The sequence below is a fragment of the Pogoniulus pusillus genome, chromosome 3 (assembly GCF_015220805.1).
Source record: "Pogoniulus pusillus isolate bPogPus1 chromosome 3, bPogPus1.pri, whole genome shotgun sequence".
Lineage (NCBI taxonomy): Eukaryota > Metazoa > Chordata > Aves > Piciformes > Lybiidae > Pogoniulus > Pogoniulus pusillus.
Genome location: NC_087266.1, coordinates 9,623,852 through 9,646,594, shown reverse-complemented (window position 1 = coordinate 9,646,594; position 22,743 = coordinate 9,623,852).

Sequence of the window (22,743 nt, the reverse complement as noted above, 5' to 3'; positions counted from 1 at the left end):
TTCACCGCTAGCTACGGGAGAGTCCGGTCGGGACCTGCGCTTTCTGCGTGGCTTTGAGGCTTTCTGCCGCGCAGAGGCATGTGCAGGGGAATTCTCTGAGTCTCTTGCAGAGTCTTTTGTGCCTGGTTGCGGGGAACTCCTCTCCCCTGAAGAGCCCCTTGGGGCATTCTCTGCCTTTCTCCCCGATTCCCGCGAATCACTCCATTCAAATTCAGACACGGAGACCGAAGAGGTGGTGTCTGCAGGCGTTACAAGCCTTTCTTTCATCCGGGCAGTCAGTGCCGCGGTCAGGCTCTTTGTCTGCGCCAGCATGCTTTCCCAGATACTTTGGCATTTAGCTTTTTCGGCTAATAAATCCTTTTCCAAGGCCTGAATTCTTTTTTCATAATTTTCAAATTCGGCCAGAGTCTGGGTCACAACTGACCCCAGAACAACAGAGAAATGCTCCGTTGGAGACTCAGAAATCACAGGGTCTGAGCGCTCAGCTAATTTCTCCAGGATTTTCTCCGGATTTTTACAATTTTTCTGAGCCCAAATTAAATCAAGACCTGTGATTAGGCATCCCTTTTCTTGTAGAAATTCTATGATTGAACTACCCTGCATACACTGCGCCATAATGTTGCGGAGGGCAGAAATACGTGGCCGAGAAGAAAATTTATCAAAAATAGATATTTTTTATTTTTACAAAACCCGCCCCCACAACTATATATACAAAGATTAATTTCGTTTGATAAACAGGTTAAGTTGCATGAGAATTCTACGAGGATACCATTAATAATCTGACTATATATATTTGGAAGTCAGTTTTTGGAAAAGGCTTTAGCTATTAATTAATAGCGGTTTCTTACTAAATTAAGCTAAGCCAAATAACTCACTCAGGCTGGCTCGTGCGGTCTGTCTTCCTTCTCCAGCGGCTACAGGAGTCGTTAAGAGTCGTTAAGGGTCGTTAGGCAGACAAAGGTGTGCCTAACACCAAGGCAAGTCCTTTGGTCTCTCTGCAGTGCAGGCACAGGAGAGTGAGCGAACTCGTCCAGGCACACGCAAAATCCAAAGCGGGAACCCCAAAGGCGGGAAGACCCCCAATATTTATACCCTTCGCTAGACAAAGGGCAGAGTTACCACACTTTAGGCGCGAAAGCGCACGGCCAATCCCGGCCTGGCTCCAGCGCGGGAACTCACGGGGCAGTCCCCGCCCCCTTCTCGGCTGCAGGGCAGGCGAGGGGGGGGGAAACCAGGCGGCTTTTCCCCTTTCCCCCCGAAGTCCGGGCAGGAGAGGAATTTAGGGGTACAGGACTCCAGGACAACCTGCAAGATCATCCAGTCCAACCTAGCACCCAGCCCTATTCAGTCAACTAGACCATGGCACTAAGTGCCTCAGCCAGGCTTTGCTTGAACACCTCCAGGGACAGCCCATTCCAATGCCAAACACTCTCTCTGGCAACAACTTCCTCCTAACATCCAGTCTAGACTTTCCCTGGCACAACTTGAGACTCTGTCCCCTTGTTCTATTGCTGGTTGTCTGGGAGAAGAGACCAACTCCACCTGGTTACAACCTCCCTTCAGCAATGAGGTCCCCCCTGAGCCTCCTCTTCTCCAGGCTAAGCACCCCCAGCTCCCTCAGCCTCTCCTCATAGGGTTTGTGTTCCAGGCCCCTCGCCAGCTTTGTTGCCCTTCTCTGGACATGTTCCAGCACCTCAACATCTCTCTTGAATTGAGGAACCCAGAACTGGACACAGGACTGAAGGTGTGACCTGACCAGTGTTGAGTGCAGGGGAAGAATAACCTCTCTTGCCCTACTGGCCACACACAGTAGAAATGGCTGATGCACACTCCTGTTTATGCTTCCTACTTTAGTGAGGAATTTTGTCACAGAAATGTTAGAAGAGGCAAAATATATAATGGAAATAATTTCCATACTGTTATGTTCAACACAGTCTTAGACTGAAAAGGTACCCCAAAAGAGTGCAAAAACTGAAAGTTTTTTCTCTCCAAGGGTGCAGGAATAGAAAACTTGGCAAGTTGCTGCACACAAAAGTAACCTGCTTGGGGTGTGCACTCATTGCTAATTCTTTCAGTGTAAAATAATTCACAAACAGAAACACCTTAAGGTTGTAAAACATCTTGTCATGCATCTTGAAACACGTTGATGTGACAAGTTGCAAGATGAAGCAATTTGGCAGGTATACATTAGGGGTATCATATCACACACAAATATTTCACTGTTTTCAATAGAAGTTAAGTTTCTAATAGTCCCAAATGCTTTTGAAAAGCCCACACGAGCCTCTCCAGGCAATGTGGGCACAAATGACTGCCTAATTCCTGAGAATGAATCCGAAGTTACACAGGATGAAATGCAATCAAGCCATGGAAACTCAGAAAGTTACCACTCATCATCTGTGCTCCCAGCACTGATTATTGTGTGCCTTTCTGGCCTGCAATCAAGAACGATTGGATCATTGTGGTGTAAGAAATCATGGCCCAGCAGCTGGGTGCTAATAACTGACTCTTCATGCTTTTCTCCACCTCTGGGGTAACACATTTTGCTTCGTCTAACACATTCTGTTTCATTATTGCAATAAACCAGGGTCCACAACTGGCCAGCTGTGGGAGCTCAGCTGCAGAGTGGCAATTTGTTCACCTGTCATAATCCAGATTGTGTGTCCACAGCTGCTGTGTCCTAGCCCTGTTAAAACCCTAGACCTGGCTCTTTTAATGTGGGTGTTTGAGGTCTGAAATTTGGAAACATTTTCCCTGGAGCACCAGTCAAAGAGAGTTTTTAATTACAGTCTGACCAACATGAATATTTCAGTGACATCAGCCACAAGCAAATACATCCTTTCATCAGTTCAATCTTTAATTACAGTCTAACCAACACAAACATTTCACTGACATCAGGCACAAGCAAATACACCCTTCCATCAGTTCAATCTGCTGTACAGCTCTCAGGATTTGGGTTGAAAACTGTAATCCTCTGGGTGAAAATTGTCACAAGAACCAAGTCAAACTAAAAGCTTTAAAAATTAGTAGTATTACATAATGATGAACTCAGTAATGTAATCTTTCTTCAGAAGAATCAGCATAGATGAAAGAAGGATCAGAAAGTTTCTTTTCCCAACTCTTACCCCCAGGAGAAGATATTGATATGGAAAGTCAGGGTGTCCCTATATTTTTATGGAAAGGTGACCTTAAACCTGTGCTCTGGAATAACCTCAGACCATAGAAGTTGTCATCAGTCTGTTCTGTTTTGTATCTTCTGTTCCAGAATTATCAGCATATTCCATCTGAAAGTCTCAAGGATACTACAGGTCAAATAATTCCTTAAGAGTGTCCTTTAGGACACATCACTGGGAACAGAGAGGACAGTGGAAGCTGTAAGAAACATTTTCTATGAAAGACGTAGTAGAGCAGCACTGCATGGTAGGACTCCACGAAGAATTATTTCTTGGTTTGGATAGTAAATGGAGGAGGAAGTCTTGCTTCAACTTGCAACTAAATAAACCCCCCCCAACCCCCAAAAACAGTTGCAAAGAAGCATTTCATCTCACCTGAAATGAAAAGCCTTATTCTAATTTTGAGCATCTTTTGGAAAGAAAGGATACCTATGGCTCTGGAGGACTTCATTCATAGGCCTTTACAAAATAAATGAAGGATAGGAAATGTGTCCTTTCTACTCAGTAGCTCAATATTAAAGGTTGGTTGTTTTTTTGTTTCAGGGATGAGAAACTTGAGGCCAGTTGTGCTAGTTTGAGGCTAGGTGGAATATTATGCTGAGAAGAATTAGATTACAGGCTGTGAACAGGAAACAATGGTGATGTCTGCTTCACTCATAGGCTTGCAGAGATGTATAAAAACAAGAACATAAACATAGGTAACAGAGTTGCTCTCTGGCTCTGGCTGCCTGCACTTTTCTCCCTGGCTTGATGTCTGTGTAACTAATCTGTCTGCTTCCTAACCCCTCCTGTCCTGTGTCGAGCAGGTAACACCCAAACCATCACACCAGTTCCCTGCTTTGCCTTTGACTCCCACCTACAGATACTTCCATAGTTAATTTATCACCAGACTTTTTGGGTGGATTGCTCTCAAACTATAGTTACCTATTTGGTAGAGTCAGATGGAAGATAGCCCTGATGATGAAAGCTACAGGATTGCTTTCCATCCACCTTGTCATTGTATGTCTGCTCCTTTCCCCTCCTTAGAGCTGCTGCTAACACTTGTGTTGCCAGGAATATGGCCTGGCTGAAAACTAAATCCATGTAGAAGAAAAAAAACCAGCTCTTTCTGTCTGGATTGGCTCATGTCTTCAGGCTTTCTCATCAGCTGCCCAAGCACTAGTGCTAGTGTGAAGGAAAGACTGTGGCTGCACTGCTGGAGATGGTGATGGAGCATGCAGCTCAGGCTTTTAGCTGCCTGTGACCCAAGGCCTGGGTTTGTGAAGCTGAGCTCTCTGACTGAAAAAAGTATTTGCTGTTGAGCTCTAAGGGAACATAAGCTAAAGCCATGCAAAGGAAAAAAGTGAAAACACAGAAGGAAAACTGTTGAGCTGTAAATTAAGTACTTAGGAGAAGTACCAGTGCTGCTCTCCAAGGATCAGTGCTGGGCCCAGACCTGTTCAATATCTTTATTGATGATCTGGACAGGGAGGTTGAGTCCAGCATCAATAAGTTTGCAGATGACACCAAGCTAGGAGCAGGTGTTGATCTGTTGGAAGGTAGGAGAGCCCTGCAGAGGGACCTGGACAGGCTGGATGGGTGGGCAGAGGCCAATGGGATGAGATTTAACAAGGCCAAGTGCAGGGTTCTGCACTTTGGCCACAACAACCCCAAGCAGCACTACAGGCTGGGGACTGAGTGGCTGGAAAGCAGCCAGGAAAAAAGGGACCTGGAGGTGCTGGTAGATAGTAGCTGAAGATGAGGCAGCAGTGTGCCCAGGTGGCCAAGTGAGCCAATGGCATCCTGGCCTGCATCAGGAACACTGTGGCCAGTAGGACAAGGGAGGTTATTCTTCCCCTGTACTCTGCACTGGTCAGGCCACACCTTGAGTGCTGTGTCCAGTTCTGGGCCCCTCAATTCAAGAGAGATGTTGAGGTGCTGGAATGTGTCCAGAGAAGGGCAACAAAGCTGGTGAGAGGCCTGGAGCACAAACCCTATGAGGAGAGGCTGAGGGAGCTGGGGGTGTTTAACCTGGAGAAGAGGAGGCTCAGGGGGGCCCTCATTGCTGTCTGCAACTACCTGAAGGGAGGTTGAAGCCGGGTGGGGGTTGGTCTCTTCTGCCAGGCAACCAGCAACAGAACAAGGGGACACAGTCTCAAGTTGTGCTGGGGGAGGTACAGGCTGGATGTTAGGAGGAAGTTCTTGCCAGAGAGAGTAATTGGCATTGGAATGGGCTGCCCAGGGAGGTGGTGGATTTGCCATCCCCAGAGGTGTTCAAGCAAAGCCTGCATGGGGCACTTAGTGCTATGGCCTAGTTGATTGGACAGGGCTGGGTGCTAGGTTGGACTGGGTGATCTTGGAGGTCTCTTCCATCCTGGTTGATTCTGTGATTCTATGAAAATTACTGGCATATGACAGTATAATACTCCAAGAACCAAAACGAGAGCAACTGAGAAAGGTCAAGTCATTTCCAAGAAGGAGGCTGACACTTCCCCATCTGACTGATGGCTGCCTGCACAGGAGATGTTCACAGCCTGCCTCTATCATAGGCAGTGAGCATGCTCATGCTGAGCCTAGTAGCCAGTTAGCCTTGGCTGCCTGCTGTTTGTATTAACTGATACATAATTGTTGTGAGCCCATAAGACGTTTATAGTCCTTGCAGTGTCTCTCCACCAGGGCTGTCCTCGACCCTGCTTCTTCTGCCTCTGTAAACATAGCACTGTGATATCCACACTGGAGCAATGCCCTCAAGAGAAGCTGACAGCTACTCACCACATCAGCCTGTGCAATGGAACAACGAGTGCAATGGGAGAGAGGTTTTGATCTTCTCCAGCAGGGCTGGGACCCAAGTCTAGGTCAAAGCCCCAACCACTGTGATCCTGGGTGAAAATGGGGTGGTCACCAAGCCATGCAAACAGTTAATTCACTGTGCTCTGCTGCTGCCCAAGCAGATCTGTCCAGTGTGATGTGTCCTCTCTTGTTGCAAATTAGCCATAGCCCACCAGCAGCAGAGACAGACATCATATTGCTTGTAATCGACGTGTGTGGAGCTGTGCCAATTGACACCAGCTGAGAATCTGGCTTATGTACAACTTGCATTGAATTTATTGGCAGCTAGGTTTGTGCACACAGGCTTTGTCTTCAGTGCACAGAGGGGAGTTTCTGCAGGATTTACAGCTATCTTGCTGTAAAATACTAGCAGAGACTGGATGCTGGTAGATTTTGCTGCAAATAAGTAGCAGGTGAGGACTGTAGGGCTGAGTTAATTTAATTTTACTGAGGTTACAATCTGCGTCTTGCCGTTAGGATTTTGCAGCAAGAATGATCTCTGCACAGAAACAACCATCACTGGAGTGAAGATGAACTATAGGTGACACCGAAATTCATACAACACATCAGATTTTCCCACAGAAAGAACACATACTGGGCTGAAGACAAAGCATTCACTAAATCAAACTGTTTGGCATAGGGTGAATACACATCACATCTCTCTGCACGTTGTAACAGAGAGCTAAGCTGATCCTAGGAATGCACTGTCTGTGCAAATGGGAAAGCTACTGTGTTTGTGTGTACATAATAGGCTCATCCCTGCTGGGAAGCTAGCAATAGGTTATGGGTGGTTGAGAATCGACATGCCTAATTGCTTCACCTTGGTAATCGGTGACAAAATGTGGGGCAAGGAGCAGGGGGGAAAGTAGCAGAGGTGGCTATCAGCCAGACTAATGTATTATTCAGCTATTCTTTTCATGAAGAGTCATTTCCAAACTAGTGATCCTCACTGTAACTCCCATCCTCTCTTTCATTTGTCTTATTAGACCCACTGGACTCATTTACACCTGTTCAGATGAGTTAACTTTCAAAGGCAATAAATGAAGGGGGAAATGAAAAAACTGTCCACTCCCCAGGGGTGTTTTTGTGCTAACCCATTCATTACTGCCTGACTAATGTCCTGAAGCATGAGATTTTATACCCTTTACGTGCTTTTATTCTGTCTCATGCAACTAGCTGATATTAACCCCGTGTCTAATTAAGATTTTCATTCCTTCAATGTGTAATAGGAGAGAATTGCTGTATCCTCTCACCTAAAACTTTCTTATGAGCTGGCAAAATGATCTCTGCTCACAACCTGTAAGACTCTTTGAGCTTCTTGGAAATGAAAAATGTTAGCAAACTTTTCTGGATGATGAGCATAGAAAGGAATAGATTGGCATATAATGGATTTCCTGCATTGGTAAATTCAAATGAAGGGACTGAAATTGTGAGATTGTTTAATAGTTATAGGGCAGATAAACCAGTCTGAGACCTATTTATTTTTATTCCCCTGCTCCCTTCCCCCCCCCCCCCCCCCCCCCCCCCCCCCGCTTTAAGGGAAGCTATTCAGACCAAGAAAACTCAGAAAACTGGCAATCAGCAAATGAGGCAAGTAGCATGTTCATTGAGCTCAACTCCTGAAGACACATTGCTCTAAGGCTGAAAGCTTATTTTATGGCTTCTTTTTAAAGAGCATTCCATCTTCTTTCACAAGCTCTTTTAAGTTAACATCATTTGCCACCGCTCCCCTGGCTGGAAAATGCAAATAAAACCTGCATGGAAACATTTACAACCCTTTCAAAATTAGCTCTAGTTTTGCTCACTTGTTCTGAGAGAAGCCTGTGTGTGCTAGTTTGAATCTAGCTAGGATGTTTTGGTGAGGAGAATCAGATTACAGGCTGTGAAAAGGGAACAGTGGTGATGTCTACTTCACTCATAGGCTTGCTGAGATGTATAAGAACAAGAACACAAATATAGATAACACAGTCGATGTCTGGGCTTTGGGCTGAACTTCTCTCTCTCTCTAAACTAACCTGCTATATGTGTAACTAATCCATCTCCTTCCTAACCCTGCCTGGCCGACCCTCAAAACTACCTTAAACATATGGTGAGACCTTGGGTAAGGTTGAGGGGTGGGAGGAAAGGTGGAAGGGTGATTGGGAGCCCCTCCTGGGGACTCAGGTTTCTGGGAGGGCTGTTGTGTTTCTGTATTACCTTTTACCTTGTCAATTTCTGCATATAACTGTATAGACTGTAAACATCTGCTTGCATATTGTGCTAAGCTGTAAATACAAAGCTTCATTCAATTTCCAGAGCTGCTGAGTCTAGTCTGGGTGATTTCCAAAGTGTGGGGGGGCAGGTAACACCCAAACCATCACGCTGTGTTTGCTCACAGAGTATCTTCTGAAGGCTCTGCAGAAATGCATCGTATTTCAAAGTTTCCTGTTAGAATTTTTGCACTTGTAGGAAATTCTCATGGACAGAGGTTTTTTTTTGCTAGTCTGTGTTTGAGGCTTTTTCATTTAAATATTACAGCAAGCGGAGAATTTTTCTTTCATGAAGAACCAGATGGAAAGCAGTGCAAACTTTGAGGAAGAAAACTGATAATTTTTGTTGCTATAATTTTACTGTTCCAGTGCCAGTCATCTGTCCCATCACTGCTGTAATGTACAGCTCATTAGTGTCTCCCAATGCATTTTCCTTTGTAAGTGTAGTTAGTCTACAGAAATGCAGATGCTCAGAGTCCTGCCCTTTCATTTGGTTCTTATTCGTTGCTTGTGCAGGCTTATAATCATACTATCCTAGAATTTATCTTTGATCTATGTAGGCTCTGACTAACACTAAAATGGTAGATATTAAGCATCTTTTTTTGTGTGTGTCGGGGTTCTCTGGAATCTCCTTCAGCAGGTTTTTGATAGCAGTGCCTCTATAATCTAAAGAGCATACAGGAGATGCTAATGAGGTGTTGAAAGCATTAATGGCATTTGCAAAGTGAAGAATTGTAAGTTAGTCTAGAAATGAGCCCTTTTAATTTAACTTGAATTTGTAGGCACAAATGTACATATTTTCTGGTTGTGTCTTTACACATAGTACTTTCTCTGCTGTTTACAGTGTGATTTTATTTACCTGATGGAAATTTATCATCAAAGTGTGGCTGTTACCTTACAATATTTTGTCTTGGATGTGTTTCCATGAGAAGACAGGCAATGTTTAAAAGACCTATTTCCATCACTCCATCTTTTGCTTGCACAACATAAAAGTGCAAAAAAGCCCTCCATCTTTAGTCTCCACAACCTAAAACCTGATTCTCTGACAGAAATAAAATGGAGATACATATAATAAGTGCACATCATCAGCCAGGGCAGGACAGACTCAGTTCCTCCCTTTCCTGGAGAGAAAAGAGCTTTCCTGATGGCCACATCATCAGCCAGGTTCTCAAAATGACTACCTGTGCAGTGCCTTGCCTACAGCACTTGCTCCAGCACAGGCAGAAAAAGGAGGAAGGAGTATGGCTGGGGAGCTCAGCCCCTGTCCAGGAGAATCCAGGGAAACACTGGCTGCCTATTTCCCCTGTATCTGGCACTAACAATATCAATATTTCAGTGTGTGAGCAGACCACATGCATGTCCCTATGTTGTGTAAGAGAAGTTTTTCTCTAGCTGTGTTAACACCTAATGAAATCTATGACAGTGAAATCTATTACAGCAGTAGATTTTTACACACTGGGACAGCCCTTCTGAAGAAAAATAAAACTGCAAAGCATGGCTTCATCCATGCACTTTTTGTCTGCATCCTTGCTGTGCCTGATACTGATCATAATTTGCAAAGAGCTGGAGGCTCTTCTGGTTTTCAGTGTGTTTTTCCTTGATCTTTTTCAAATGACCATCTATCTTCTATATCACAGAGTTTTCTACAGCATCCATCACTGTTCAATCCACACACTTCCCTGCTAAATCAATTTTACGTTGTGAAGTCCCTGCAGGACTCTGCGGCTGTTTCTGCTCAAGCCCACAGTCTGCTTGGGGAATACTTTGTTTTAAATCATCATCATTCTCAAAGCCTTTTAAATTGTGCCAGAGTACGGCTGTCTTTCTAGTATGGACAAAAAAGGGCTTAGAAGTGTTCAGAGGGATAGCAGATAACTTTAAGTGATGTGGTTTTTGTCTGAATACCAAGATCTTGTTTTGAAATCAATTTATAGGGAAATTATCCTCTCTAAGCAATGTATATTGAATCTTCATTGCCTTGTGTGGAACTCTTCACTGTTTCATCATGGCCTTTGCTAAATAAGAGAAATGAAAGGAAAAAAAAAAAGCCAGAGAGAGAAGTGCTGTGTCTGAAGGATTGTTTAGCCGTGTCATAGAATCATAGAATCAACCAGATTGGAAGAGGTTCTAGCAAAGCAAATTCTGAAATACAAATACTTGCTGATCAGTGTCCAACGTACCAAATTCTGCTCTTAGTCACAAGCTCTGGTGAGTTGTAAGGGAATGAATGTATAAGGATGAATGACACACCCCGCTCCCCTCACTGCTTCGGATGCAAATGCCTCATTGCACTGCTAATGCTCTAGCAGGTGTTTGGTGATACTCAGTATTTAAGGTGTTAGTTGAAAAGAATTAAAGACCTGGTGCCTGGGTTTGACTTTGCTATCATCTGGCTCTGTGGGGCTAAGGCAACCACTCCACTCATATGGGATATCTGCCCAGGACTTAGTTTCTGTGCACATCTCGTCTATACAACCATCCTTTCTTATTGCTGTGACTTTAGTTTTCCTCCACTTCCACTCTGATTTTTGTTTTACTATTGACCTCTGATCAAGTCTGCTCTTAATTTTGCAATTGTGGAGGAGAAAACTGCTGTCTTTGCAGAGAGTCCCTCTTGTAATCGAGAGAGAGACTGCACGGGGAGCAGAATGTTGCCAATCACCAGGATTTAGCTTGAACTTAAAAGCTTCTGGAGGCAGGGCCATTAGCCCTACTCTCTGTTCCAAACTACTACAAAACAAATGGAGCTCCAATCCTGGACAAGGCTTTGGGCACTGTGACCTTGTAGACACTGAGGAGAACCTCAGGAATCAATGAGAAGCCTCTTCAACTTGAGGAACTAACACAGAACCAGCTTTAGTAAATGCCCTGATATCTCTGGCTCAGGTCAAAAGAAAACAACTCCTTTATCAATATTTAATTGATACAAAGTAGGTTTAAGTGGACTTTTCCTCAGAGGGATAGCTTAAGCTCTTCCTGACTGATATCACATCTATTTCCATTCTAACATTTCAGTTAACTGTTTCCCACTGATGAGCAAAGCCTTCTACCTCATTCAGTTCTTACAGAGTATTTTATTCTTCCTGCTCAAGCTCAGTTTCTGGTCACTTCTCCTCCTATGGAAGATACATAATTATGAACCAGACCGTGTGTGCACCAGGAAAGCTCCCAGTCACTGCATGTACAGAGTTACTTGAAGAGACAAGGTACAACTTTGTGAGTTTATTAGGGCTGTCTAAGAGCTTACAGCACCAAGAGCCTTTATCAGGTACCAGAATGCATGACAAATGCCTGGAGGCTGAATGGGATAGTGGCAGGGGATGTGCAGGAGTTACAGTCTAGTTGATTGGATAGGGCTGGGTGATAGGTTGGATTGGATGATCTTGGAGGTCTCTTCCAACCTGGTTGATTCTACGATTCTATGACATGAAGCAAGACTGTTCTCCACATCAATTTCCTTTCCTATCTCCTCTTCCCACCTGAAGAATCTTGCCACCTGCCTGTTCAGCACAGTCTCTGTACGTGAAAGGGCATCCCATTGCTACTGCCCTGCTAGGGGTACAGCCTGACAGGACCAAGCTTTTTCCTCTGGGTTATTAATTTCTCCTACAGTAGGAGTAAGGAGTCATAATTCAGGTGATCAAGAGCAAAACCTGGTCTGTGGGGTGTGAACTTGCTGCATAGTGAATGGTTTGCAATAATTGTCTGCAATGCTTTGTACTTTCTCCAAGACAAATGCTTCTGACATAAAAAATGAGAATCACTTTTCTCCACCTGCATTGCTGGTTCAAGTAACTTGCATATAATGTCAGGTAAAAGCATGTTCATAAACACATCACAGGCAGCTTACATACTACCTAACAAATGCACAGCTAAGATTATCCAAAGGAACCTGTTCATATATCTCCATCTTAAAAAAAAAAAAAAAGAGTAATAATTGCATGCTGGTTCTTTTAATTTCCAGTTTGTCTTTTTGAGCACTCCCAGTAAAATATTTCACTCCTGCTGAGAGTCAATTTTATAGTCTCATTAGTGACATTTGAATTGTAGAGACACAATCGTTTACAGCATTATGGAATAAGACTCTGTTATAGAGTCTACAATGATGTACTCCAAATTCATACAGGAATGCCACGTTTTGATGTTCTTGGTGAATTTATAATGGGAAATACCATGGAACCCCTCATTTTGTTGGCTTGGTTTGTTTTGTTCTTCTTCTTTTAAAAGTTGGATGACTTTATATGCTGTATAGTTACCCAGAGGGCATGAAACATCTGCTTTTCCCTGGTAGGTAAGGAATAACTCCAGCTAAGCCTCCAGACACAAAAACTAATCTGTGCTACATGGTCTGTAGAAAGAAGACCAACAACTTACATGATTTTAGATGATATGGGGGGTTGGACTAGATGATCTTTCAGGGTCCCTTCCAGCCCCTAAACTTCTGTGATTCTGTGATATAAGGCTATGTTTTAAATAAATGTTGGAAAAATCACAGTATCACAGTATCACCAAGGTTGGAAGAGACCTCACAGATCAGCAAGTCCAACCCTTTACCACAGAGCTCAAGGCTAGACCATGGCACCAAGTGCCACGTCCAATCCTGCCTTGAACAGCTCCAGGGACGGCGACTCCACCACCTCCCCGGGCAGCCCATTCCAGTGTCCAGCAGTTAGATAAATTCAGTGCTCACATGTTGAAATACTGGGGACTAAATATTTCATTTGATTTATCTCCAAACTTGGGTGTCTAGTTTTGTTATGGTCTTGCTGGCAGAACTTCAAATTAAAATATGAACTAATTTTGGTGGTGCCCAGGAAAAAAAAAAAAGGAAGAAGAAAAGAGGCCCAACCAAAATAAATCTTTGTGAAAACTGAAAGGATAGGAAAGCACAAAATACTCAGTCATTGAGTTCAGGTACCTGCTCATCTAAAAAGGTATCTGTGAAAAAGATATCTGTGTCAAAACCAGGGACCTATGTTCCAACCTTGAAAAAGGAGAAGAAACTGACTTGGGAAAGAAAAAAACTGACAAAAATTGCATTTAACAGTAGCAGAAAAAAGTTAACAGAAAAAGCAAATAGACAAGAAAAAAAAAATGTGTAACAAACTTGATATGGATTTTGTTTATTTGGACAAAGTTCCTTTACATAGGTTATTTTAATCACACATGTACTCTTTTCTTCCACTCATTCACACTGCATTTTACTTGTAAGTCTCTAGAAGAGCGGTTCCAAAGAAAGTTCTCTTTTACTTTTGTTTTGGGGTTTTGTGGGTTTTGGTTTTTTGTTTTTGTTTTTGTTTTTTTTTTTTGTAAGTGAATATTGATTATTTTACTCCACTTGCAGTGGAGCTTGAAATGAATATTTCTGATAGTTTCCTTGCTTGTGCACCAGTGTTATCAATAATCCTGGCAGAACATTAGTAAGAGGAGGTGAAACCGCACCCAGGCATGTTGATTTGCTTGGTATAATGGTAATGACATAAGTAGGCTTGCTACTGATTTATACTCATGTGACTGGGACCAAGCCCTGTAAAAGCAAAGCATAAACATTGCCTTTGACTACCCTGACTTTCAGGGTCAGGGCCTATTCTTGCTGATGTTGGTAGCAGAGTCCCTCTTAATACCAAGGCATGTTCTTTTGCAGTAGAGTTCATAGCCTTACTGAGGTACACTTTCTTTATGCTGGACTCTAATGAAGTTATGGTGTCTCCATAACCTTCAGCTGAGTAGAACATAGGTATTCCTGCAGGTAGATGCTTTAGGCTGTTAGGATGAAGTTCTTGTTGCTTAGATTTATCTGCCTAAAATTAGGCTAGATGCCACTGCAAATGGAAGAGAATTAAACCCAAATCTCTCTCACAAAGCAATCCAGACCAAGACAGATGTTTGCAGAATTGACTCTTTGGATCCTCTTACCTCACTTTTTTTCTCTCCTTTGAACAGAGCAATTCAACCTCTTTGACACCAGCTCAAAAGTCACAGACATGATCCCTCTTCCCCTTCCTTCTTAGACACACTTACAGCCTCCTTCATGTCAGGGAGTATATAGTACATGATGGAAAAGATTATTCATACTCTCTGCATCTATAAGGAACATCTCACATGTGCTGTACTGTCCATCCCACCCTGCACATAGCCAGAGGAACATTTTCCTCTGTTGCCTTTTGCTTTTCTTGCCCAGGTTCCCTTGAGCTGCTCTGAGCTGTATGTGTGTGGTTGCCAGTCTGAAGCATGCTCTAACATATTGGGTTACAACCTCTCAATTTCAGTAATTCCAGAGGTTTCAATATTGCAGGGTTACAATAGCTTACAAAAAGTAATTACATTTTGATTTGGACTGGAAGGAATGTTACAATATATATGAGATTCTGCATTTCAGGCCTGTGACAAGAGGGATGAGGAAGAGGGTTATGTCCATATAGGAGAACTAAAGATAATTATTTTGTCCTACCTAGCACTGCTAGGATTATAATTGAAATCCAGCAGTCCATTACAAGCAGTGGGTTTTGGAGACAACACAGAAAAACTAGGGAAAGATCAGAGGGAAAGTAACAAATACAGGCTATGTTTTGTGACAGAAAACTTCTCCAGATTTCCCAAAGGAGTTCCTTTGCATACAAGGAAAGAGGACTGAAGGGAGATAGCCTAACTATCTTATAACAACAAAAAAAAAGGTGATTCAAGCCATGGTGCCTTGCCCTCACGTAGCACCTTGGTATTGTTGTTTCTCATTACAGTTGCTCGCTTGTGGCCAGCCTTGCCCAGGAGGTCAGCCTTGCCCAGGAGGTCAGCCAGCACAATGCTAATGACTCCTTCAGCCCCAGCTAACCCATGCTTTGTGCAGTAATCCACACAAGCACAGAAGAAAGCCAGGCAGCAGCTAAAGTGCTCACAATCTTCCTCAAAAGTATCTCAGTGTGTTTTCAAAAACATAACCAGAGAAAAGTAATGGAGAGTATTACACATCATTACCTGCAATTAGTTTTGTTTATGGTGGTTCCAAACATGCATGCCTTTCACTCTGTGGCACACACTGACAGGTGAAAATATAGCAAAGCACTATGGAAAGACCTAATTTCTTCCAACAGTGCCCAAATGATGTTTAGTGTGGAGAAGAGGAGGCTCAGGGGAGATCTCATTGCTGTCTATGACCACCTGAAGGGAGGCTGTAGCCAGGTAGGGGCTGGTCTCTTTTGCCAGAGAATATTTCTGCAGTGCTTGATACAGCAGTTTTAGATGAAGATTCTCCCAGGCAAACAGCAACAGAACAAGGGGACACAGTCTCAAGTTGTGCCGGGGGAGGTCTAGACTGGATGTTAGGAGGAAGTTCTTGCCAGAGAAAGTGATTGGCATTGGAATGGGCTGCCCAGGGAGGTGGTGGAGTCACCATCCCTGGAGGTGTTGAGGAAAAGCCTGGCTGAGGCACTTGGTGCCATGGTCTACTTGATCGGACAGGGCTGGGTGATCTTGGAGGTCTCTTCCAATCTGATTGATTTATGATTCTATACTAGAATTAGAAAAGAGATAGATTTATCCCTATAAACACTGATCTTTCTTAGAATTTCCCAATCAACTCTTTTCTTAAAGCCTTTCTGAGCCCTGTTGTTACCCATCTGAAAAAAAATATCCACACAAACAAAGACAACAACAAGCCCACAAATTCCTTCTTATACTTTATTGGGTTGACATTAAGTTATGTGAAATGAATCTTAGAATCATAGAATCAATCAGATTGGAAGAGACCAGCCCTGTCCAATCAAGTAGACCATGGCACTAAGTGTCTCATACAGTCTTTTCTTGAACACCTCCAGGGACGGCGACTCCACCACCTCTCTGGGCAGCTCATTCTAATGGCAAATCACTCTCTCTGGGAAGAACTTCCTCCTAACATCCAGTCTAGACCTCCCCTGGTGCAACTTGAGACTGTGTCCCCTTGTTCTGTTGCTGATTGTCTGGGAGAATCTTCATATAAAACTGTTGTGTCAAGCACTGCAGAAATATTCTTGAGTAAAGAGCTGAATATCTTGAGCTGCTATAAATTAATTGGAGAATAAACCAAGGCTGAAATAAAACCTCTTCTATTCCTATTTTGACTAATCTTCCATTTTCTCCATGGTATTCAATTTCTCCCTATTGAAATTCTTAAAAAGCAATTTCAACTAACATCTGAGTTTATGTTGCAAAAAGTACCTAATCAGTGGTCAAAAGTCATGCAAGTGGCAGGCTGGATCTGATGGGCAGACACCTGAGTCCACTCAGAGCTTTGTGCATATCCAGACAAGGGAGATCAGTTCTAACAGCCCCAGTATCCAATCAGCAGATCTAGCAGTTCAACACACATAATACATAGGCATTTGCTACCTTAATAAGCAAAGATTGAACCAATGAATGATGCTTTGTTATGCTTGGTAACGCTGTCTGATGCTTCTAAGTTATGCTTAAGGCTGAGAGGAGAGGTTTTGGTTAGCATTTGCCGGTTTGCACCTTTGTCGTTATCATGTCTAAGTGAATGGTGCAGCCATTCTCATGCAGTAAGGGATTCAGCAGCTTTAGGAGCATGCAAGGTACCTCTTACTGCTTCCCTTTATAGCCACATGTGTCACCTTTTTGCTCTGCTTTCTTTCCTTCAAGCAGTGTCAAGAACTATCCAGTTTATCAGTTTTAGAGGCTGGGAGATCCAGAAGACTCACTGAGTCTTACCTGGTGATGTGTGTAGTATTCTGAGTTGACTCCCTCCCCTTGCCATTCTACCTTCTTGTCTAAAAAGCTCAAGTCTCACACTGCCTCACTTATTGTCATGTCATATGTATGTGGTTTGCACTAGAGATGACCAAGGAGGCAACAGTCACTTCTGGCCTTAATACACCACCATCACCTACTCATTGCACTGAGCAGGGTCATAACCACCTTAATACCTGCTGCAACCATACTCTTTCTGCAGACACCAGCTTAGAGGAATATCCCTGGTGGTATGTGGATACAGACGACCATTGATGCATTCCTTGCTCAGGAAGCAGCAGCACAAAACCCACACTGTGTTCCTTGAATATCATAATTGCTTCCTTTAGAAGTTAGGAAATTAAAGCACTTCTGTCTCAAAGATGACCTATCAGCAAAGAGAGCACTTTGGGTAAGGGGAAAAAAAAAAAGTCTTATTTTTCTCACTGTGAGTTATCTCAACCTGAAAGAGAAGAAAGCATCTTTATTTTTCTTCCTAATTATATTTCATAGATGTCCCAGAACAAGCCATTTCTACAAAGCCCCTTGAAAGTGCATGGGGTGATGTGAAATATGGTGTGCTTTCCCAGAAGAGCGATTGGAGTGCCCTTTCTTTGGCAATACAAAGTACACACTTGAGCACTCAAGGGGCAAGTGCTTCCCTTCAAATGCTTCCCAGTTGAAAAGGAGGCACTGAAAGAAAAATTGCTTTCCGTGAGCTTTGACATGTTGTGTAAGGCAAAGAATGATCCCACAGAGACTTACTGGACTCAGGGTATATCTGTGCTGCCCCCATATCAGCTCACGACACTATATCCTGGAAGCTTTCAGCTAAGTACCCTGGGTGAAACCCACAGCTTAACCCCCCACTGAAGAGAGTACAATGCTGCCTGAATTCTAGCAGTCATTGTCTGGGTGTCTTAAAGTGAGTTTATCTATATAAATTTTCTGGATACATCTCCTCTTTGCTCACGAAAAACAACTTCAGATCCCTAAAGCATTAAAGCAGAATTTGTGACGTTAGGACTCTCATAATGGGAAGAAGATCTCTGCCTGGACAGCCATTGATGGAAAGTGAGGCATCTAACCCAACCCCATGGCATCTACCTGATGCCTCTACCTGCCAACCTGTTTGAACATATAAAATCATTAGATTGGGATGCCCAGGCTGTGACCAGATAAGGTGAGAGGAAATGAATCTGAAGTTAATCTTATCCTCAGCATCTCTACAGAGCAATGAAAACCACACTTGCAGTCTTCCTTCCTTGGTTTTATCTGCTTCTAGTCAAAAGTATTTGGGCCAAAATAAGTTCTTTTTAGTACCCTGGAAATTTGTTCTTAATAGCCTCTTGAGACTTTACAATGGGGAACAAATCTATTTTCTCTATTTGTACAAGAAGTCACAGTCTTCTGGGCACTGTTGCAATCAGGCAGGCTCAGAAGGACCATGCCACAGAAACAGAATATGTCTTTCATCAATGTTTTTACTGTCTTTTATTAACACAGGTAATTTCAGGATATGCCTCATGTTATAAGAAAACAATTTATATTTATAATAAGTAAGTCCTTAAAAAGATAAAGCTGATCTTATTTCTCACCTGTATACTCTTGGCATTACCAGAAACATCTCACTTCTGTTATCTGGAGCTAAATTTGATACAACTCCAAACTTGAAAAAGCAAGCCAGACCATTAAGTTCAGCACTGGAGAGTCTGTAGGTAAAGGTAGACATATTTATAAGAAGGAAATATTTTTCAGATTTCCTTTATTTTTTAGAGGTAGGTACCAAGACCCTCTGAAGTTTGACTTAATTTTGTTTAAATTAATAATTTTGAATATTTCAGCTCAGACCCTGAAAACATCCCTCTTCACAGATGTGGTGGTTTGGGTGTTACCTGCCCCCCCCCCCCCCCCCCCCACTTTGGAAATCACCCAGACTAGACTCTGACAGCTCTGGAAATTGAATGAAGCTTATATTTACAGCTTAGCACAATATACAGACAGGTATTTACAATATATACAGTTATATACAGGAATATACAAGTTAAAAAGTAATACAGAAACACAACAGCCCTCCCAGAAACCTGAGTCCCCAGGAGTGGCTCTCAACCATCCTTCCTCATTCTTCCCAACCCTCTACCTTACCCAAGATGTTGCCTTATGCCCAAGGTAGATTGGAGGGTGGGCCAGGGGGGGGTTAGGAAGCAGATGGATTAGTCACACAGATGGCAGGTTAGGTTAGAGAAAGAAGAGCAGCCCACAAAGCCCAGATCATGATTCTGTTATTTGTATTCATGTTCTTGTTCTTATACATCTCAGCCAACCTACAAGTGAAGTAGACATCACCATTGTTTCCTTTTCACAGCCTGTAATCTAATTCTTCTCACCAAAACATTCTAGCTAGGCTCCAACTAGCAGAACAGACACTCCAGCTTTCCAGTACCAAATCGAGGTTCAGTCCCCATACCTCTGAAGTCAAAGGTAGGACTTACATTGATTTCCAGATGCACCAATTGATGGCCATAAGGCCTCTTCCAGATGATCAAAAGAAGGGTTCATTTGCTTGGATTTTATGCTTAATTTGCCACCACTATTAAGTAGCTGCACTGGCTATTAAGAATTGCACAATTGTGCATTTGGCCCTCTAATTGCTCCTTCGTTTTCATTTTTAACACTCATTTTGTGAGAATGTAAGTGAAATGAAACAGTAATTAGGGGACCAAATACACAGCTGAGCAATTCTTTGGTCCTGTGTTGTGAAGTCCAGTGGCTATAGGTCTTGAATAAAAATGCCAAAGGAAGCGTGAGGACGTCATCATTTCTCTGCTACTGTTTCAGGCCTTGGGAAATATATTCAAAGATAACCATGATGCTAATCTTCATCATCTGTGAATGCTAGCAACAATCCATCTTAAAAGGGTAGTGGCTTTTGGGTTTGCATTTTATGTGTGGAAACTAAGTCCTTTGACAAACGGCAGATATCTTAATTTGCTTGCAAACAGATAGGGAACTTCTGCTGTAGCAAAATGTATTAATTTTTCTGGACATTGAACAGTCAAAGTATGAAAAACTCTGAGACTTGCAAGGTGTGATGGTTTACGATACTGGCTTTTGAAAATAAATACCCTTTGGGCTTAAAATATATGTTTGATGTGAAAAGCTTTCATCCCAACTGGACTAAAATGTACACAATAAATCACACTGTGCTTGAAGATATCCAAGATTTTGTTGATAAAGTATAACAGAATATTTGCTTGGCAACAAAAGGAAATGAGCAGAAACACTTCTCTGATGAACAAGCCAAAAGAATGGCACAGGTTTTTTTCCACCCTACTCCTTCTGCAGCCCCAGGTTAAATCCATCACAAGGAGTTCTCCCAGAAAACAGACTGATAGGTAAAAACCCCATTAATAGAAGATTAAAATGACTTCAAACTGTCCTTGTTCAAGGAGGAAACATATGGAGAATCCCAAGTGGAAGAAGAAAGCACTTGATATTCCATGGATGGCAGCTGGAAATGCTTCCTTTTGACTTCATGTGCATGCATTCAAATAGGTATGACCTTGACTATTTTTGTCACTTGCAGTACACAACGAACACTGTCTAAAATGATACCTTACTAGTGATCTTTAATTGTGCAGAAATAGTAGTGTTTGTAGTCTTTGAGTCACCATAAAACTCTTATTTAAATGCATGATGACTTTCAGCAGTTGGGGTTGTGAGGAAACCTGTTGCCATTTCCTACATTTAATCGAATAGTTAACCACACTCAGCAGGCACAGCGTTGAGCTTTCCTGTGATTACTGGAGAGGGAGGGAAGGAAGAAGTGGGTGGGAGGGCAAGAAATAGTGATAACAATGGTTTTAATTCATCCTGCAGGTGACATTGAAGACATATTGCCATCTGGCATGATAAACATTATAATATATCAATGCTTGTTTGCCAGATGTTGCTAGACACAAATAGACAGCGGTTCAGATGCACAGGGATGATTTAGCAAAATGAATCTTGCTGAACTGGAGTATCTGAGTCATCATGTTTCATCTTGCCTCTGCTGGCTATGTAAAGCAGGAGGGAAATCAGAGTTACTGGGAGTTAAGCAAATTGTATGGTAAAGCAAATCCTCCACTACAGACCAACAGAAATAAGGCCACTCAGTGTTGCAGCTAGTTCAGATTGGTACTGTCACTGAAATAGGCTAACACGTGACAGGCTGCCGCGCCAACGCTTCATACATTCATGCAAACACTTGTCAAACGTAGCTCACAAGCTGAATAAATGTTTCTACCCATATTTCTCAATTTTTCCAACCAGAACTTTTTAATTTCCATTTTGATCAGTGTATGCATATGTCTAAGTGCATGTCTAGGTCCCCACTGTCTGGGACTTACTTACTCCTCCCTAGCTGAGATCCGGAATGTAAGGAGCATCAGTATGCCTTTCACACAGAAAATCAGACATTTTCAGTCCTGAGTTGCTTATGCATTGAATGAAACCAAAGTGGTAGGGGACCCTGAACCCTGTGAAAATTGAAGGTGAACATCAGTAGGCATTGCGGGGAGTGAAAGGAAATTTAATAGGCAAGACTTCTGCATTACCCTGCAGTACTCTATTTTCATTTCTATTACAGCTGTTGCAGGAATTAAGGCAAACTGGGGAAAAAAAACCTCAACCAAACAAACCCTAAAAGTTTCCTTCCTGATTTCAGCCTTTTTGTGTCAGCCTCATGGGCAGCCTATGGAAAACACAAGAATGAAACATAGGAATAAATCAGGAATAAAAGATCTCTTCATTCTTGTATTCTTCCATATGTATTCATTTCTCCCAGAAACATCATGTCTGTTCAGGGTATTAGCTGGAGGATAAAAACTGGAAGAACTGCAAAAAGGCAAAGAATCTTCAATTCTGATAAACCATCTATCTTGGTCTAGACTGCTGCTTTTATGCCTTGGTGATAGTGATGCTATAGAGCAGACTGACAAGTGGTATCAGGAAAGAAGAAGGAAAGAATAAGCAAAGCATTGCTACAGGGATGTCCCCAAAGCAGGGCTGATCTCACATTATTCCATTTCTTAAGGAAACAGGAAATGCACTGCTGAGTCAGGTCAGTGGCCCATGTAGTGCAGGCTTCTGACTCTGATGGTGACAGGAACTGAGACAGTGAAAGGAGGAAATTTGAACCTGTCAACTGTAATATGTTTTCCCTGCTATTCTACAACCCCAGTGAGCACTGCTGCAGTCAGTAGAATGCCAATATCTATTTGTGGCTTTCTTACCTGTGTGTGATATGGTTTTGAACCTGTTGATTCTGTCTACTTCCAAAACTTCCCGTGGGGACAGTTTTGCTACTGGATACACAAAGAACTGTATGATTGCAACTGTTTTAAGACCAACCCCCTACTAGCTTCCCTTTGAGTCACTAGTTCTAAAATGGTGGGATTTGCTGAGCCATGGTTTTGCATCCTGATGATCTGCTGATTCCTTGATAATTTTGCTTTAATTCTAGTTAGATTGGACCCTTCACTGCTTCTTCTCTCCAAACTGAAGAGCAGAGATATTTTTAATCTTTCCAGATAAGACAGCTCCATCTTATCATAATTTTCTTCTCTGTATCTTCTCTTCTCTGCAGTGTGGAGGTGTGGAGATAAGAACCATGCAAAGTAGATCAAGATGTGGGTGTGCCAAGATTTTATACAGTGGAAACATAAAGCTTTGCATTTTGTTCTTGGAGCCCCTTCTGATGATGCTTTCTGTTCCTTGAAAAACACATTTCCTGATGTTTTGGTCACTTTGTGAAA